At 42.1% G+C, this 17402-nt stretch overlaps 1 long non-coding RNA gene and 1 other non-coding gene across 3 annotated transcripts in view; one reads left to right on the forward strand and one right to left on the reverse strand.

Moving 5' to 3' along the window:
• Positions 1-409: 409 nt before the first annotated feature.
• LOC118995416 (uncharacterized) overlaps positions 410-17402 on the forward strand; it is a 118575-nt gene continuing 101582 nt past the window's right edge. The window contains exons 1-3 of one of the 2 annotated variants that reach the window (XR_005068268.1): positions 410-562; positions 13796-13898; positions 16626-16736. This is a non-coding gene — a long non-coding RNA (uncharacterized LOC118995416). Of the gene's footprint in view, positions 563-13795; positions 13899-16625; positions 17154-17402 lie in introns of those variants that run through there. The other variant, XR_005068267.1, reaches the window with a different exon arrangement.
• On the reverse strand, positions 7053-7170 carry LOC118995603 (small nucleolar RNA SNORA61). Its single transcript, XR_005068316.1, has one exon. It is a non-coding gene; the product is annotated as a small nucleolar RNA SNORA61 (small nucleolar RNA).

Below are 17402 nucleotides of genomic sequence, written 5' to 3' on the forward strand. Positions count from 1 at the left end.
TCTTGCACCATGGCCTGGAGAGCGGCGCGGACCAACAACCGTTTCTAAACACCCTGCACACACTTTGCTTCTGTCTCTCAGCTGCCAACCCACTCGCTCTTTTCTTGGAAGGTCGAGCTTGCTACCTTGCAGGATCCCAAGCGCCTCTTCGTCCAATTCCGCTTACAAACAGGAGGCGAGGCTCAAACCCTACAGTGCTACGAATCCTCACCGGCTCCTACAAGCCATCCCCCTCAAAGACGGAACCCAACCCCAAACCAGGGCTTCCGCTTCCGCCCCCGCTGGCTGAGGTTGGTGATTTGTCAACAGCGAGGCTGAGCCCGCCTTATCCGGTTCATTTTCCACTCTCTGATTGGTCACTTGCGGTGGGCGGGGCTGTAAGGGCGTTTATAAAGGTTAGCCGCTTGGAAACCGAGAAGGTGGATGGAATTTGCTAGAATCGCTGGCTTTTGGCCCAGTAGCCTATGGGAATGATTTGGAAGCTGTAAGAATTGAGAACGCTGGACGAATACGTACTACATTCTTCTGCTGGCTATAGCGCAACGTTAAAAAAAAAGCCTGGGTAAGAGGCAGTTACGTTAGAGCTGAACCTTTTAATGCACGAAAGGTTTCTGATTCTTTGCGGATGTGGGTAGGGGGCCCAGATGCAATAAGAACACAGAGAAAAATTGGAAACCTCTGCCTAGGTTTGTGTTGGTTGCTAGAATATTTGTTTCCGGACCCTGCAGAAAGGTCATTGTGAAGACAGCTTAATTTTGGAAGTAACTGCAAATACTGAGTACCCCTTCTACCTGTGGAACTTGTGTTAAAAACACACTCATTTACGTTTCAAAAGGTCGACGTTCCAACCAACAAAGATTTTACGTGCTTCAAGCTTTTAGCGAAAACTGTAAGAAATGGTAAATGGGTTTTTAAGGCCTTTCTAAACCAATAGAGCGAACAAATACGGGCTTCTCAATTAAATACACAAATGTGTCCTTTGTTATAATTGTCATGTTCTGAGGGACAGAAAGTGCACTAAGTTCTTTACATTATATCAGTTAATCTACACAAGAATTTGGAAGGGTAAGGAGTTTTCCGTGTTACATAGGAGAAAACAGATTCAAGAGGTTAAATAATTGGCTTGAACTCTCTGAGCTAGTGATAGAGCTGGTCAGAGAGCACCTGCCACCTGAGAAATTCTGACTAATGGCCTTATTGATGGGCAAGAAGCCTAGCTGTATTGAGTACACCCAACCTAGGATCCGCACAGAGGCAGTGAGTGAGTGACACTCCCCTGGTGTCATTTGTCCTAGCCAAAGTTTGGAATTCGATTTCTGTATTCCTCTTCTAGATCCAACATCTGCATGTTCCAATCTGGTGTCTCGTAATACAAACTTTTTAAAAATGGCAATAGGCCTTTTGCTGGTTCTTCCTAAGGTAACCTACAAAATTGAAATTGTTTTTACAAAATTTCCTGATCATTAAAGTAATGCATACTCCATTGTTAAATTTCAGAAAAGAGAAGAATAGGAGAGTAACCCTTTCTCTAACCAAGTATAACCACTGCTCACTTTTTTGGTACACAGTATAATCTTCCTTGGATAGACCGCATACACGGACTACCTCTGTGCTTTCAGCCACAGTCATTGCACTATATTCTTTCTCATGGGTAGACCTTTCTTGCCAATTTTGCGGAAACTTCTTTGACTTTCCCACGTGTATTCTATAGCACTGTTATGTTAGAACCTTTTACTTATTTGTCTTTTTAACATAATTTTAACTTTTTAATGAAAGTTGTATGTAAGATGACTTTATTCCTGCATCTTCTCAATTGTTCTCTCTTGCATTTGCCCTTTCCCTTTCCTGATGGTTGAGATTTGCCTTTATGTTTAAGGATCTTTTTGCGGTCCTTGTCCAACTTAGCCCAGTGACAGCCACCTTGCCAGGGTGAATGCCCACACAAACAGTTGCACCATGAACTCTCTCCCGCTGCACTCATTCAGTGTAGATGACATATTTCTTCCTGTGAACCAGGAATACTTTGCCAATTACTGCCCTTTGTCATGTCCTCACACAAACTGAACTTCATCATCCTTTCAGCTGGGCGTGGATCAAACATTGAACTTCTGTCTCAGCTCCTTGGAGAGAGGAGAAGACATCATCTTCCTGCAAATGTGGAAAGGTGCACTGAAATGCCCTTATTGCTTTCGTTCTGCTTAGAACAAAAGGGATGGAAAGTACAAAGGGACTAAGTACTAAGGATGGAAAGTACTAAGTACATTCCTTAGTATAAAGGGATGGAACTTCATTTTGACCACTGGTGCTTATACGATGCTGTTTGTCTGTCTTTTTAGACTGAGTTCCTAGGTAAGCTAAAGTTCTAGAACTATTAGAGTAACGCAAGAGGGGGACGAGACCAAAATGTCAGATGCAAAAGTTATTCCCACACCTCTTTGTGAACCGGGGTTCTTCTGTGGTGAAGTTTCTGACAACAGCGAAATGAGAAAAAATATAGTGAGTTTTTCATTTAGTCAAACTTACTCTTAAGGATTGTGCTTTATTTTGAAATCATTCATTTCAGTTCTCTTATGTGATGACAATAATAAAATAGTTGTTTTCTAAATGCCCTTACTTTGAAGAATAAAAAGTTGGTGACTTTATTGACTCCTATTTATTTTTTATTTACGATTTTTTTCTTGGCCTATGAAATCCTACAGTCTAGTAATCACTGAGATAGGGAATAGCCACTGAATTCAGCAATCACACTGCTTGCTTGATCCTAATCTATCTAATATACTTGTTTTAGGTGGTCGCTATTCTTTTTGGATATGACAGCCAAAGCCTGAGGGTGGATCCAGCTTGATAGTATTTAGAAAATAAGAAATGGTTGTAACTGGCAGATGGTACTGAGGTCAAAAGCAAGCTGTTAGTCATTCTTGATGAAATTCATATAGATAAAATGAAGTTTCTCTTTGTCACTGTATCTCGTGAAAATAGGTAGATGGAATTTTGTCATCCATAGAAGATATGTTTGAATTAGTCTGACTTAAAATAATAAGTTAATAAAAATTTACTCTGAGGGATTCTGGTAGGTGGGCATGTTAACCCTTGGCATGTATCTCCATATCTCTGTAGAAATATGTCCATGGTGTCCATAAAAAGTGCTAACTGGTATGGCTCAGGAAATTGAGTGCTGGCCTGCAAACCAAAGGGTCATGGGTTCGATTCCTAGTCAGGGCACATGCCTGGGTTGCAGGCCAGGTCTCTAGTAAGGGGTGCTCAAGAGGCAACCACACATTGATGTTTCTTGCCCACTATTTTTCCCTCCCTTCCCTTTTCTCTAAATAATTTTATAAGTAAATAAAATTAAAGATACCCATAAAGAGATAGACTCTATCCTTAAGTCTGCATGGACTTGTGACTAATTTAACCAATAGAATATAGTGAAAATAATCAGAATCACCACATGTAACTTCAGAGGCTATGTCATAAAAGGCCATGCAGTTACTTGTGTTTGGAACTTTCAGCCATCATGTAAGAGGTCTGACTGCCTGAGGCTGGTGTGGTGTGAAAAGCCCAAGACACACAGTGAGACCCCTTGAAGGTGCTTTGATTGACAGTCACCACTGAGTTTGGACCTCTGGTTAGGCCAGCCCAGGTGCCAGTCATGTGAGTGGAGAAGCAGATTCCTGCTCCCAGCCATTTAAGTTACCTTTCACCCTTTGGAGTCTTCCCAGCTGAGGCTATGGACTTGTGAGGTGAGCTATTCCTGCTCTGCCTTGTCTTGATTCCTGACCTGAAGAATCTATGAACTCAAGAAAATTAGAAGACAAGACACAGAGTGGGAGACAATATTTGCAAAAGTTACATCATAAAGACTTGTTTGAAATATACAAAGAACTCTTAAAACTCAACAAAGCCCTCACCAAAGAAGACATACAGATGTCAAATAAGCATATGAAAAGGTGTTCCACATCAGGGATATGCAAATCAAAACAAAGACATATAACTAAACACTTAATAGAATGGCCAAAATCCAGAGCACTGATACCAAATGCTGGTGAGGATGCCGAGCAAAAGGACCTCTGGTGCATTGCTTGTGGGAATGCAAGATGGTACAGCATCTTTGGAAGACAGTTTGGTGGATTCTTATAAAATGGAACATACTGGTACCATACCATCCAGAAGTTGTAGTCTTTACTATTTGCTGAAAAGAGCTGAAAATCTTATTTCACACTAAAACATGTATATGAATATTTGTGGAAACTTTATTCATAATTGCCAGAAATTGAAAGTAACCAAGATGTCCTTCGGTAGGAAAATGGATTAATAAAGAGCGGTACATTCAGACAATAGAATATGTTCATTGCTAAAAAAAAGAAATAAGCTGACAAGCTATAAAAAGACCTAGAATGCCCTTGAATGCATATTACTAAGTGGAAAAGCCACATACTGTATAATTTCAACTATATTACATTCTGGAAAAAGCAAAACTATGAAGATGCAGCATTAGTGATTGCCAGATGGCAGTGGGAGAGAGATAAATAAACAGCACAGGATGTTTAGGGCAGGGAAAATATTCTTTCTGATATTATAATGATGAATATATGTCATTATATATACTTTTGTCCAAACCCATGGAATGAGCCCTAATGTAAACTGGACTTTGGGTGATTTTGATGTGTTAGTGTGAGGCATCCTTGCTAAAAATGTACTGACCGCCCTGGCTGGTGTGGCTCTGTGGATTGAGTGCCAGCCTACAAACCAAAGGGACCCTGGTTAGATTCCCAGTCAGGGCACGTGCCTGGGTTGCAGGCCAGGTTCCCAGTAGGGGGCACACAAGAGGCAGCCACACATTGATATTTCTCTCTCTCCTTCCCCTCTCTCTAAAAATAATAAAATCTTTTTAAAAATGTACCATTCTGGTGAACATACTGATGAAGGTGGAAGCAACTCATGTAAAGGGGCCCGGGGTATATGGGAATTCTCTGTATCTTTCAACTTTTTTTGTAAACCTAAAACTTCTAAAAAAATAATAAAGTTTTTTTTTGTTTTTTTGTTTTTTTTTAAGAAAAAGAACCCATGAGCATAATGAAATGATTTATTTTACTTCACTGACTTTGGGGTTTGTTATGTGCCTGTTCCAGTGAATAGATAACTGAAACAATGTCTTTTGTCTCTTTGTAAACTCTGTATCTAATCTCAAAGAGGCTTCTTGCTTAAAGTGATTTTTCTTTTGCCTAGAGCTAAATTTAAGCCTAGGTCAAGTGCCTCAGGTTTTTTGTTTTCTGGTGTGTATTTTTATTTTTATAAGAATTTATCTGAGCATCTGTAGCAAATTGACAACATGCTAGGGAGGAAGATCTCAAATGCTCCAGGTTTTTCTTTTTAAGGGATACATTGCCTTGGGAATCTGAGACTGTGCTAACCAGTCAAAAGAATTAAGTGAGTTTTAAATTTTTTTTTAAATATTTTATTTATTTATATTTAGAGGGGAAGGGAAGGAGAGAGGAAGGAAACATCAATGTATGGTTGCTTCTCGTGCATCCCCTGCAGAGAACTGGCCCCTGCCGGAAACTGGCCTGCAACCCAAGCATGTGCCCTGACTGGGAATTGAACTGCGATCATCTGGTTCGCAGGCCTGCGCTCAATCCACTGAGCTACACCAGGCAGGGTGAGTTTTAAATTTAATTGTGGTAAATGCAGGAAAGAGATGAGCAGGTCTTTATACCTGATTTTGTGATGAGCCATTTTCCCTCCCCCCCCCCCCAATGGGAGGAGGAAAAATGGTCTATTACTCACCAATTGAGTGCGGAAGAAAACAAAACATGGTGCAAGTTGTAATATCAAACTTTAAAAACCTAAGAGTTACAAAAAATTAAGAATATTTTAACTAATTTTAAACTATTGCCTGGTCTTTACAGAAAGTATGTCAGCTCTTAATTTGGAGTAAATTTTAAAACTTTTAGCCCTGGCTGGTGTAGCTCAGTGGATTGAGCGCGGGCCTGCGAACCAGAGGATCACGGTTCGATTCCCAGTCAGGGCACATGCCTGGGTTGCAGGCCGGTTCCCTGCAGGCCAACTCCCAGCAGGGGACACATGAAAGGCAACCATACATTGATGTTTCTCTCCCTCTCTCCTCCCCCTCTAAAGATAAGTAAATAAATAAAATTTAAAAATATATATATATATTTTAAAACTTTTCTAATGGGCTCTTACGAAGTTGTTGAATGAGTCTCAACATAGAGTTCATTTTTTCTCTAAGAAAGTACTCACATTTTAGTAGACTTTCTCACACTAAATATTTGGGAAGTAGTTTCTAGTAGTTTGTTCCCTAAACCAACATTGAAAAATCTTATGTAAGAGTGAGATTCACTGATTTTAAAGGGACTTCACAGTACACTGCACATAAGGCCCCAGAACTCCTTCAGAGCCAGGGCGGAGTGGCAGGAGAGCCACAGCGCAGGTGACGGTGAGGAGCGGCTGGAGGCACCGTCCTGCCCACTTCGGTCTGTGTTCCTGATTCCGCTCGAAGCAGGCCGTGTCCTGTGGACCTGAGCATGTTCCTAAGATGGAGATTCCCAAACTTTCTTGTTTTATGGCACCCTTAGAATGTCAGTAATTTTTTCAGGGGTTCTTAATAAATAGTTTCATTTATTAAGTAATTGGCTCCAAACTACCTAACTGTACAGATGACATAATGTCTAACAAATTCTCTCAAAGAATTTGAGAGAATATAAAAATATCTCATGGTGTTTCTCTCAAAAACTGAAAACATCTCATGGTGCCTCTGTGAGTCCACTCCAGTGCCCTATGTGCACAGTCTGGGGATTGTTGCCCTTGGGCCTTCCATTCAGGTTTCCGAGGTGGACCTTACTTTGTACTAGGCCTTGCTTCTCATTCTATCCGATACTACTCCCCACGTTTCCAGGGCTTTTCTGACAATTTCTGGTGACTCTCTTCCCTTACAGATTTAATTTTTACATTCTGGACTCAGGTTTATTTCTTTAGTATATTAACTTGCACATTCGATTTTCTTTTTTTTCTCTCTCTCTCTTTTCTTTCTTTTACCTTGTTTGAAACTAGTCCACACGCCACAGAGCTGTGAGGCCAGCTTCGGTGTTACCTTCCCTCCTTTTCCGACCACCAAGACTGGTGTACAGATCTGATGGGAAAGGGAACCGGGGTCGATTTTCTTTATAATGGCTCTTTGTTTAAACTACTAAAGTAAACATTTAACGAAATAGGAGAGTTGCCTCATCTTCAAAGGTGCGTTACTCAAATTACTGGGTGAATGACGATGAGGCTCTCTAGTTTCCTCACAAGAAAGGTGATAAAGAATCTTAAGCCACCTGATAATCCTTGATAGTACCTGCTATGCTTCCTTACTCAAGTGAGGAGCACTGTGAATGGTGTAAATAACTTACATAGTAAATAATAAATTACCTTTTTAATAAATTATTCCTCAGTAGATGACCTTTCCAGTAGCTGTATCTACTTTTTTGGTAAACCTAAAACTTCTAAAAAAAAATAACAAAGTCTTTATTATGGTGGGGAGTTTTTTTCCCTTGTCTTCATTGATGATTTATTTTCAGGCTGATTTAAGTGATACTTGTGGAATATAAATTACAGGTTAAAAGAATGTGGAAAACCCCGATATATTTTTATTTTTCTATTGTTGTTCAGGTACAGTTGTCTTCATTTTCCCCTCACAACTCTCCTCTACCCCATCCATCCCTGCCTCCCACCCTTGAGCCTACCCCTCTTTGGCTTTGTCCATGGGTCCTTGATACTTGTTCCTTGACATTCCTTTCCCATATTCCCTCCATTATCCCCCTTCTCCCTCCCCTCTGGTTACTGTCAGTTTGTTCTTTATTTCAACGGCATTGGTTATATTTCGCTTGTTTGTTTTGTTAAGTTCCACTTATAGGTGAGACCATATGGTATTTGTCTTTCACTGCCTGGCTTATTTCACTTGGCATAATGATCTCGAGATCCATCCATGCTATCATGATCCATCCTTGCTATCACGAAGGGTAGGAGCTTCTTTCTTTCTGCTGTGTAGTATTCCATTGTCTAAATGTACTGCAGTTTTTTGATCCATTCATTTACTGATGGATCAAAATCACAGATTCAAAACTAGGTAATTCAGAAGATTTTGAAAAGAAGGTATTTTTGGTTAGGAAGAAGTTCTGTGCATCATAAAAACAGAACTTTTTTTTTTTTTACTGAGACATACTGTCTTAGGATTTAAACAAGGACCAAAATGTCATTGGTACATTTGATGCTAGACTCTGGTGATCCGCTTGGAAAGAAGGCTTTGATTTACATGAAGTTGGGAGAATTCATGGAGGGTTTTATTCCAGTGTGGAGAGCTCTCTGTGGAACTTGAGTTTTCCCTCTTCCTTTTCTCAGGCTGTCAGTTGCCCTTGTGTAAACTATGGAGCACATGTCCTATATGGCTTTGCACAGGTAGGACGTGAGGGGGGGATGGCAATTCCTTGCTCTCCGGCACTGTGGAATGAGTGTGTTGCACATGCATAGTTCTGAATGGGGTCCACTGGGCTTGACCAGTGTGACCAGTGTGGCCAGTGCTGCTGTTTATGTATCATCTTTATTACGCAAGGCAGAACTAGTCATTTTTTTTGCTCCTGTAATGCAAATTCTGTGATTTGTGTTTTCCAGTTTTCTCATTTGGGAAAGGAGAGGAAAACGAGGAGAAAGCAGTGTCTTTGTTTTTTCCTTCCTGCCTGCACGCTCCCTGGAGCTTTCTCTAAATCCGAATGTAAGCCAAGCAGTTGCCCTCTGGCTGAGTGTCTTCCACTTCCCCTGTTCTGAGGAATCCTGGCTCCTCTGATCAGTGTCCCCAGGAGGGAAGACAAGTGGAAAACATACCTTGCCTGATGTAATTTCTGCTGCTGCCATATCAAATGATCACGACTTAGTGGCCTAACTAATGTATTTTATTATCTTAACATTTCTGGAGGGCGAGTCTGAGGTTGACCTCAGTGAGCTTAAACCTGGGAGTTGGCAGGGCAGCATTCCTTTCTGAAGGCCCCAGGGAGGATCTCTTTCCTTGCTCATTAAAGCCTTTGGCAGGATTAGTTTCTTGACACTGTAGCAGTAAGGGCCCTGTCCCTGCTGGCCCTCAGCTGAGAGCTGCCTGTGGGTGTCCACATTCCTGCTCCATGGCCTGTCTTCTTCACCTTCAAAGCCAGCAGCAGTGAGTTGAGTCCCTATCAAGAGTACCCTTTTTTATTTTCATCATAGTTTTAAAAAATCTGCACCCAAGGATATGTTTAATGACTTTTGACAGAGAGAGGAAGTGAAAGGGAAGGGGGCGGTGGGGGAGAGAGAAAGAGAGAGGAGAGGAGAGAGAGAGAGAGAAACATGATGTGAGAAACTTCGATCGGTTGCCTCCTCATGCCTCCCCAGTTGTACATGCCCCAACCGGGGGTCAGACCTCAATCTTTAGTGTATGGGATGCTGCTCCAACCAACTGAACCACGTGTCCAGAGCTTCATCATACACATTTAAAGACCCATGTGATTAGATTGGGACCACCCAAATAATCCAAAATAATCTCATTTCAAGGTTCTTAATCTTAATCACATCTGCAAAATCCATTTTTGCCATGCATGGTAACATATTCAGAAATTCTGAAATTAGGACATGTACATCTTTGGGGGCCATCATTCTGCTTACCACACCTGGTGATGTTAAAAAATGAGCTAATGCAAATGAAACAAATGGTCTTTAACTTTGAATAATTCTGAAGTTGTCAGTTTTGTACATTGTATATTGATACCTAAAGCTTTCTTTCCTATGTCAACTGAGACTTTCCTACATCCACTGATAAGTTTTTCAGGACAATTACTTCATATAACTATACAGAATAAGGGGAGGGAAATAGTGAGGGAGGGATATTGAAATGAGAGAAAGTTTTATTTTTTCCTCCAAAAGTGGAAGGAAGGAAAGGCCACCTGTGAGCATGGTCAGATGCTGAGGGGGAGGAATCAGGAGGAGAGCGGGGTGTAGCCGACCGGAAGCGATCCCCCCAAATCTGCCCTTTGCTTCTACCACAGCAGGAGAGCTTTAGCTAGACACGCGGCCATCCAACAAGAAATTATATTTCTCAAACTGCCTACTGTCTCAAGTTTCAAACAGTGATTAGATTCCTCTGGGAGTGCATTCTCTGCACACTTGGAAGATAGAACAAGTTGTCCAGCGTAGACTGTCTAGGAGAGCCCAGAGGCCACTCTCTCCATCAAGCACCATGTAAGGGAGCAGGAAGGCATCTCTGTGGTGGCTCCCTTCAGATATCCAGAGAAGACAGTGGGAAATTTTACAAAAATTGCATTTCTGATTATAGTGGAGAAGTGGAATTCTAGAAGGTTGGCGGCTAGGCAGTTGAGCCTATGTGGCAAAGGCAACTTCAGATGCAGTTGGTACAATAATGAATCGTAGAGAAGGTATAATAATAGGGGTGTTTGAAATAAATGGGCAGTCTGGAGAGGCTCTGCTTAACATAGTAGAAGGGATACTTTAGGGTCAGCTGGGAAGAAGCTAACCAGATACTATTATTAGGATTCATGGCTTCTTACCAGGTTTCAAGAACTCAGCCGGCAGGTAGACCTAAAGCCCCTCAACAGAAGTGGAGGCCAGGCACCTCTGAAACAGACCCTGCAGCACAGCCAGAGATGTATGCAGTGAAAAGCCTCCAAAGCGTTCCACAGGAGCTACTTGACCTGGAGCTACTTACCCATGGGACTGTGCAGTGGGGGAACAGAAATACCTGGAACTTGGGGAGCTCATATACTGGCTCTAGTTTTACACTGGTACTCAGAGGCCCTGAAGACTGTGATAGCCCACCAAAGTGGGAGCTTATGGATGTCAGGAGTTAGATGAAGCCTTGGCCCAAATTCATCTAACAGTGGGTCTAGTGGGACTTCAGACCCACCCTGTGTTTATTATTCCAGTTCCAGAATATATGGTGGGAATACCTACACATATACTTGGTAAGTAGTAGAGTGCCCTCTGGTTCCCTGTCCTGTGGAGCAAGAGACCTTATGAAAGGAAAAACCATCTAGAGTTCTGGAACTCTTTCCATGCCAAACACCCATGGTAAGTGGTAAGCAGTGCTCCTGGAGAGACTGTGAAAATGACCATGAACACCTGGAGGGAAGTGGGGGTAGTGGTTCCTGCTCTAGCTATGTGCAGTGTTTCTGTTTGACCAGAGCGAAAGCCTGAAGGGCCTTAGAAAATGACAGATTATTGCAAAACTACAAACAATGTGCTGGTAGTTGCAGCTATAGTTTTAGATACAGTATATTTGCTGGAATGCATTATCACCTGGCACCCAACATGCAGCTATTGACCTGGGAAATGCATTATTTTCCATCCCAATCTGTAAGCAAAATCAGAAGCAGTTTACATTTATATAGCAGAAACAAAGGTATACCTTTATTATATTTTATGAAACATTATATTGGTCCTTTACATCAATTATCATATTGTTAATTGAACATAGTGAGTGGAAAGTAGAAAGCACATGTGCCAGAAGGTGGGAGACACATTCTGTGATAGTTCAGGGCTCTACACTGTAGTGAAGTTTCAAGACGTTCCTTCATTTGGGGTGTAGTAGGAAATTCCTTCTACAGAAAGAGGCAAATGGTAGTACCTTGCACCAGTCACCATAAAGGAAGAGGCATAGTATACGATGAAACCTTTTGGATTTTGGCGATGATGCATACAACATTTGGGCACGCTGCACCGTCCAAAGCTGCCAGTTTTAGGTGGGTCCTGGGGAAAAGAGTGAGCTCTGCAGCCTGTCCAGGCTGGGATGCAGGCTGACGTGCCACTTGGGCATCATGATGGAGCAGATCCGAATGTCGTCTCAGGCTTACCAAGGAAGGCATACACAAGGTGAAGGGCAACCGCCACACATTTTGTTATCATCAAGCAACTGCTCTGAATTAACCCTAATTGCCAAATAGTTCTAAATTATGATTACTGGTCCTGTGGTTCTGTCAGGATAACAGCTTGTCATATGATTCAACCAAAGTCACACATGGTCACTCAAGTGGGATGACTTGATAGTTTCATAGGGGACGTTTACGAAGGTTTGGGCAATGCCTATGGAAACCACTTGAAATGGTACAGCAGCAGGGCGAAGAGAGGATGCAGTCGCTGGAACATGACGGGGGAGAAGCTGTGTGGAGTGGGTCATCTGAAAAGACCTTGTGTATTGATGGACCCTGTGGAGGGATGACACCATGGATGGAATCAGCTGCAGCCCATTCTCCTCCCTTTCTCTGATGTCACACTCATGCCACCCATCGGCCAAACCCAGCTGGAAGTCAGAGGACAATGGAGCCTGTTGGTATGGTTTGAACAGATCAGCCTCCTGAGGCATGGGACACAGCAGAGAAGGGCAGGGGATAGATTTGGAGTGACAAATGGGAGAAATCCAATCCAGCATAACAAAACAGCATTAAAAACAATACTTTAGCTTAAACCAGTCCTACTCCCAGTGTTTTTATTACTGGCTAACTTTTTTATTATGACCTGGAAATTACTTTTTTGAGACACAAATCTGCGTAAATTAAGTAGTATTGTTTATTTTTATTCTACACTTATATAAATATGAATGATTTACATCTTTGACTTGCTAGTGTCCTTCTGAAACTGGCTGGTATCTCCTCATCATCACTCCTATTTTACCCACAGAGAATATGACCTCATTTTTATGTGACCACAGAGCCGGCCTGCTGCAGATGTGCCCAAATTATTTCAGCCATCTTCACAATTGATTTCCATCACTACGGGCTGAAGGAACTGTGTGACCATCTACACTGATTACGAAGGAGCTGGCAAGGATAGGTTATTGGTCCCGTAGACTGCTCACCCTGCACAGAGACATTCTTCTCAAGAATCAGTTTTTATAAGTCAGCAGAAGGGAAGAAGCTGACCCTTCCAAATTTTTTCCATTTGAATTTTCAACTGCGCTGTCACCAGCATTTTTAAAAACTAGTATAATAGGACATGTGTCCTGAAATAAGTGCCCGGAATCTTTGGGAAGAGTAAGTGGGTGACAATAACCAGATCCGAAGTTTATAGCAACACTGAACTGACTGTACTAGTTACCCTCAGGGAGCTCAAAATGGCATGATGTGTTTTTTGAAAGACAAAGCAAGGCAAAGTGAGAGCAAATTTTGAAACTGAAGAGTAGCAAAATTTTCTGCAAAAGTAATATCAAAATGAAGCTTGATGGCCCAGTTTTCTTTCTAGTTATAGTTGATCCTTAAAATTTCTACTATTTTTAGAAATATTTTCTAAATATTTCGATCTATTTTCATGTGTTGCATTATCTCTACCATTGTCATCTTCAATCAAGGCCTTAAAGAATTTCAGTTTTAAGAAGGAACTATGGTTTCTTAACAAGATTAGTTTAAATTTCGGGAGTTGTGTGTGTCTGTGTGTACAGTTACAAATTTTTAGATCTAGCAGGTTTTGTTTTGGTTTATTTTTCCCCAAAGATGAGTTATAGAGCTAAATACTTATTGTGGAAGCCTCTTGATATAAACTTGTGTTCCTACTTATAACATTTCTCTTATTTATTATAAATATTATACTTATATATTATATATTTATAGTATTATTATTATGGAGGCCACATGATTCAGTTTACTGCTGATATAAAGAAAAATATTTCTTTGGTCTTGACTTGCAACTCTTCAAGAAAAAGTTAGGAATCTCAGAACCTCTCTTAGCTACTGTTTCATCATTTTTTTCTTTTATTTTTTCTCCATAGGTAGGACCTCATCTCGGGCCTGTCCAGTGTTTTGACCTCAGTATTCCTGACAGCAGAGAATAGTGAAGCTGTGTTTCCCAGGGGCATGAGATATTTTCTGAAGGTACAGCAAGGGAGCAACTTCTCCCCTGTTTTATTAGAAGAACTTATCGGAACTTTGCCATCTATTTTTATTATATTACATATGTATTTCTATTATGCTTGGTACAGTGCTTTATAATAACATGCTCAATACATATTAATTGTTGTTGATAATGAAATCCTAGAAGAAAAAGAAACAGTGAACTTCCAAGCTATTCTACTTTCTTTCTGGTAGAAGATTCTTGAATCTGGAGTATTGTTAATAGCCATTTATATGATTATATTAAGTGTGAATTTTTTGTTTGGATTATGTTAAACGAAATGTCCTCGAGTGAACACAGATTTTTCTCTTGCTCAAAGTAAGAAATTTAAAGTAGCTCTGATCACACTTACTGCAGTGGATGACCAAAGTCCGGGGCAGAAGGTAGTACAGTGTGGCAGGGTGGGCTCTAAGGACTCAAAGAAACATAGTGAATTTGATTGGAATGTTGAGGGAAAGTCCACCGTGTAGTGACAATGAAATGGAGCTACTGGGTCCCCTTGAAACCCTGGAAACCACTGGGGTAGGACAGAGCACTCTAGAGCCAGGCCGGTATTACTCCGTATAGGCTGTGGGCCAGGGGTGCCAAAAGTGTCATTTTCACCGGGGCCATGTCAGCCTTGTGGTTGCCTTCAAAGGGCTGGGTGTAGAGCTCCTTGCCCCTAGGTAAGGAGCAGTTATTTATACAGTCCTAAAATTACATTTGACCCTTTGAAGGCAACCATGAGGCTGACATGGCCCTGGTGAAAATGAGTTTGACACCCCTGCTCTAGGACCCTCAATAAGGTATCTCACTGACCCCCAATTTCCTTATCTATGAAATGGATTGACTTAGCATTAAATGAGACAATATACCCATGGAGCCTCTTATATGTAAGTACTTCCCCATATCGCGTACACCTATGAGCTGCTTTGCTCAAAACTCTCTACTTTCTCCTGAAACCTGCTTCTTCCTTTCCACCCACATGGTACAGCAGGAGTAGCCATTTTGTAACATGGCCCAGTGCACTGGCCAATGAATCCTTTCTCAGAATTTCTTGGACTAGGCACCCAGAAGTAGAGCTGAGAGTCTCCTGTTAACCCATCTGAGGAAGCTGTGGCAAAAAGTCTGGGTGTTGTCAGCAGTCAGCACAGGTCTCCCACGGTGCAGCAGGTGGTCTGGGAGAGGAAGATGAAGGAGCAGGTAGGAGGAGAGCAGCGAGAGAGGCAAGACAGCAAGGAGCAAAGCTGGTGTTTGAGCGCCTGTTTCTGACTCTTCCTGAGACCGAATTCGATTCTTATCCTCGGTTCTATGAGGAACTCCAGGATTCTTAGAATAAACTTCTTTTACTTAGCTAGCATGCTGGGGTATGCCATGACATCTTAGTTAAGCTGAGAAGTATGTTTCCCAAAATCTCCTTCCATGCACAGTTCTGGGTTGGAGCTGGCCAAAGAGGAGCGTCCAAGACACTGAGGGGAAGGAAAGACCATTATTCCTGGAGGGGCACCCTGACCAGGTAGACACAGGTGTACCTGTGGGGCCCACTTGGTTCTCGCTTTCCTCCACAGCGCCCTGCTCCTCAGCCCAAGGGCAGCCGTTCCTGCTCACCCAGAGCAGACTCAGCCTCCTCCTCCCCTCTGTCTGGACTCGTGGCTGCAGGCCCACAGATGAGGTAGCTGCACAGAAGGAACATCTCCCCAGACATCTGTCTGTGAGCTCCGCCTTCACAGTCCCACTGAAGCACTGGGTGTAGTGGCCTCTCAGGTTCCCCCACAAGCTCCAACTTAACCGCCCAGGCCAGTGCATTTAGAAGACCTAGTTAGTGATTCGCTCATGTCCCCCCTTCACTTCCTCAGCTGCTCCCACATTTGTGTGAGGTCTAATTCTTATAATAAATCTCTCATTCCCGTAATACTCTAGTGTTCTGCTTCTCTCAAGTCTCACTGCTACAGCTAATTTGTGTTTCTTTCACTTGCATACAAATCAAAATGGTATCAGTCATCTTTTTCTAGGTCTTTTGCATTCCTTAAACAAAAAGACTTTTAAAAAAGTACATTTTTGGAGCAGAAAAATGATAAATTTCTCACATCCTTTTTTTAAAGATTTTGTTTATTTTTAGACAGAGGGGAAGGGAGGGAGAAAAAGAGGGAGAGAAACATCAGTGTGTGGTTGCCTCTCACGTAGCCCTCACTGGGAACCTGGCCCACAACCCAGACATGTGCCCTGACTGGGAATCCAACCAGTGGCCTTTGGGTTCACAGGCTGTGCTCAATCCACTGAGCTACACCAGCCAGGGCTCACATCATTCTTTTTTATACAGAATGGGTTGATGATAACTAAAGGGAATTTCATTGTAATTGTCTTATATGCCCTGACTGTCTTGAGCCAGGTTGAGGAAAACACGTTTGGCTTCTGCCTCTCGCAGAGCAGTAAGTAGATAAAAACAACTTGAGGAACACTACATTATGAGGACACCAGGGTCTGGAGCACAGAAGGGTTTCAGAGTCTTGAATGTGGTGTTAGTGACACTGACCTTTCCTTCATCTCCATGGGCTCAACCAGAAAAGAAGAAACTCTGGAATACCCACACACATTTGTTACAGAGTTTTGACCTTATGCAAATGTGGGAGCCGATTTAATAGTCTCTGTGAGGATATTTGTTGTCTTTGCATTTGAGCCTGGAGCTGAAGGTCCAGTCTCTCTAAACCTTTGGATACCTTTCTTTACAGCAAACCAGGAAAGTGCTGCAGGCAAAGGAAGACACAGCTTAGATGAAACAGCAGAGTTAGAAGAGCCGTTTCTCTTGGCAACGAAGATTCAACACAACACAGGCATTCCAGGTACCCCCCTTCATTGGAATCTGCTCACATGTCTTCATTTCAACTTTTTTGAGGTCCCAGTCATTTAGAACATGTTAAGATATCCCTTCCAAAGCAAGGGACAAGTCATTGCATCTGACCTGTACCCATTTTCTGTTGCTGGGTAATAAATGACCAGGAGTGGATTACAACCACCCAAACTGATCATCTCACAGTTTTGACGGGTCAGATGGCTGGATTGTCTGTGCAGGTATTCACCGGGCTGACATCAAGGTGTTGGCTAGGGCTGCAGTTGTCATCTGGGCTTAGCTCTTTGCAGCCCTCCTTTTGGGGGAGCCCTTTTAGGGATCCTCCTTTGTTGGTGGCCACGTGTAAGAGGGGGTGCCACTAGAGCAAACTCATGAAACTTCTTCAAAGTGAGTGCAAACGGACTGGGTGTGGGAGGCAGAGATCAGAGAGGCAGCACACCTAGGGTGGCCAGGGAGGGAACTTTAATAAGATGACTTCTAAGATTATATGGGCTGTTGGCACGGGCAGGACACATTTTAATAAAATGTTAGTAAAATTAACTATATAAAAAACCCTTTTTGTTTTGGTAGCAAGTGATCGAAATCTAATTCTACTTTCTTAAAGAAAAAAAGAATTTGTCAATGTAGTTGGAAAGTTCAGAAGTTCACCTTACTTCAG

This window comes from Sturnira hondurensis, unplaced genomic scaffold, assembly GCF_014824575.4.
Source record: "Sturnira hondurensis isolate 20B ecotype Veracruz unplaced genomic scaffold, ASM1482457v3 Scaffold0010128, whole genome shotgun sequence".
Taxonomy (NCBI): domain Eukaryota; kingdom Metazoa; phylum Chordata; class Mammalia; order Chiroptera; family Phyllostomidae; genus Sturnira; species Sturnira hondurensis.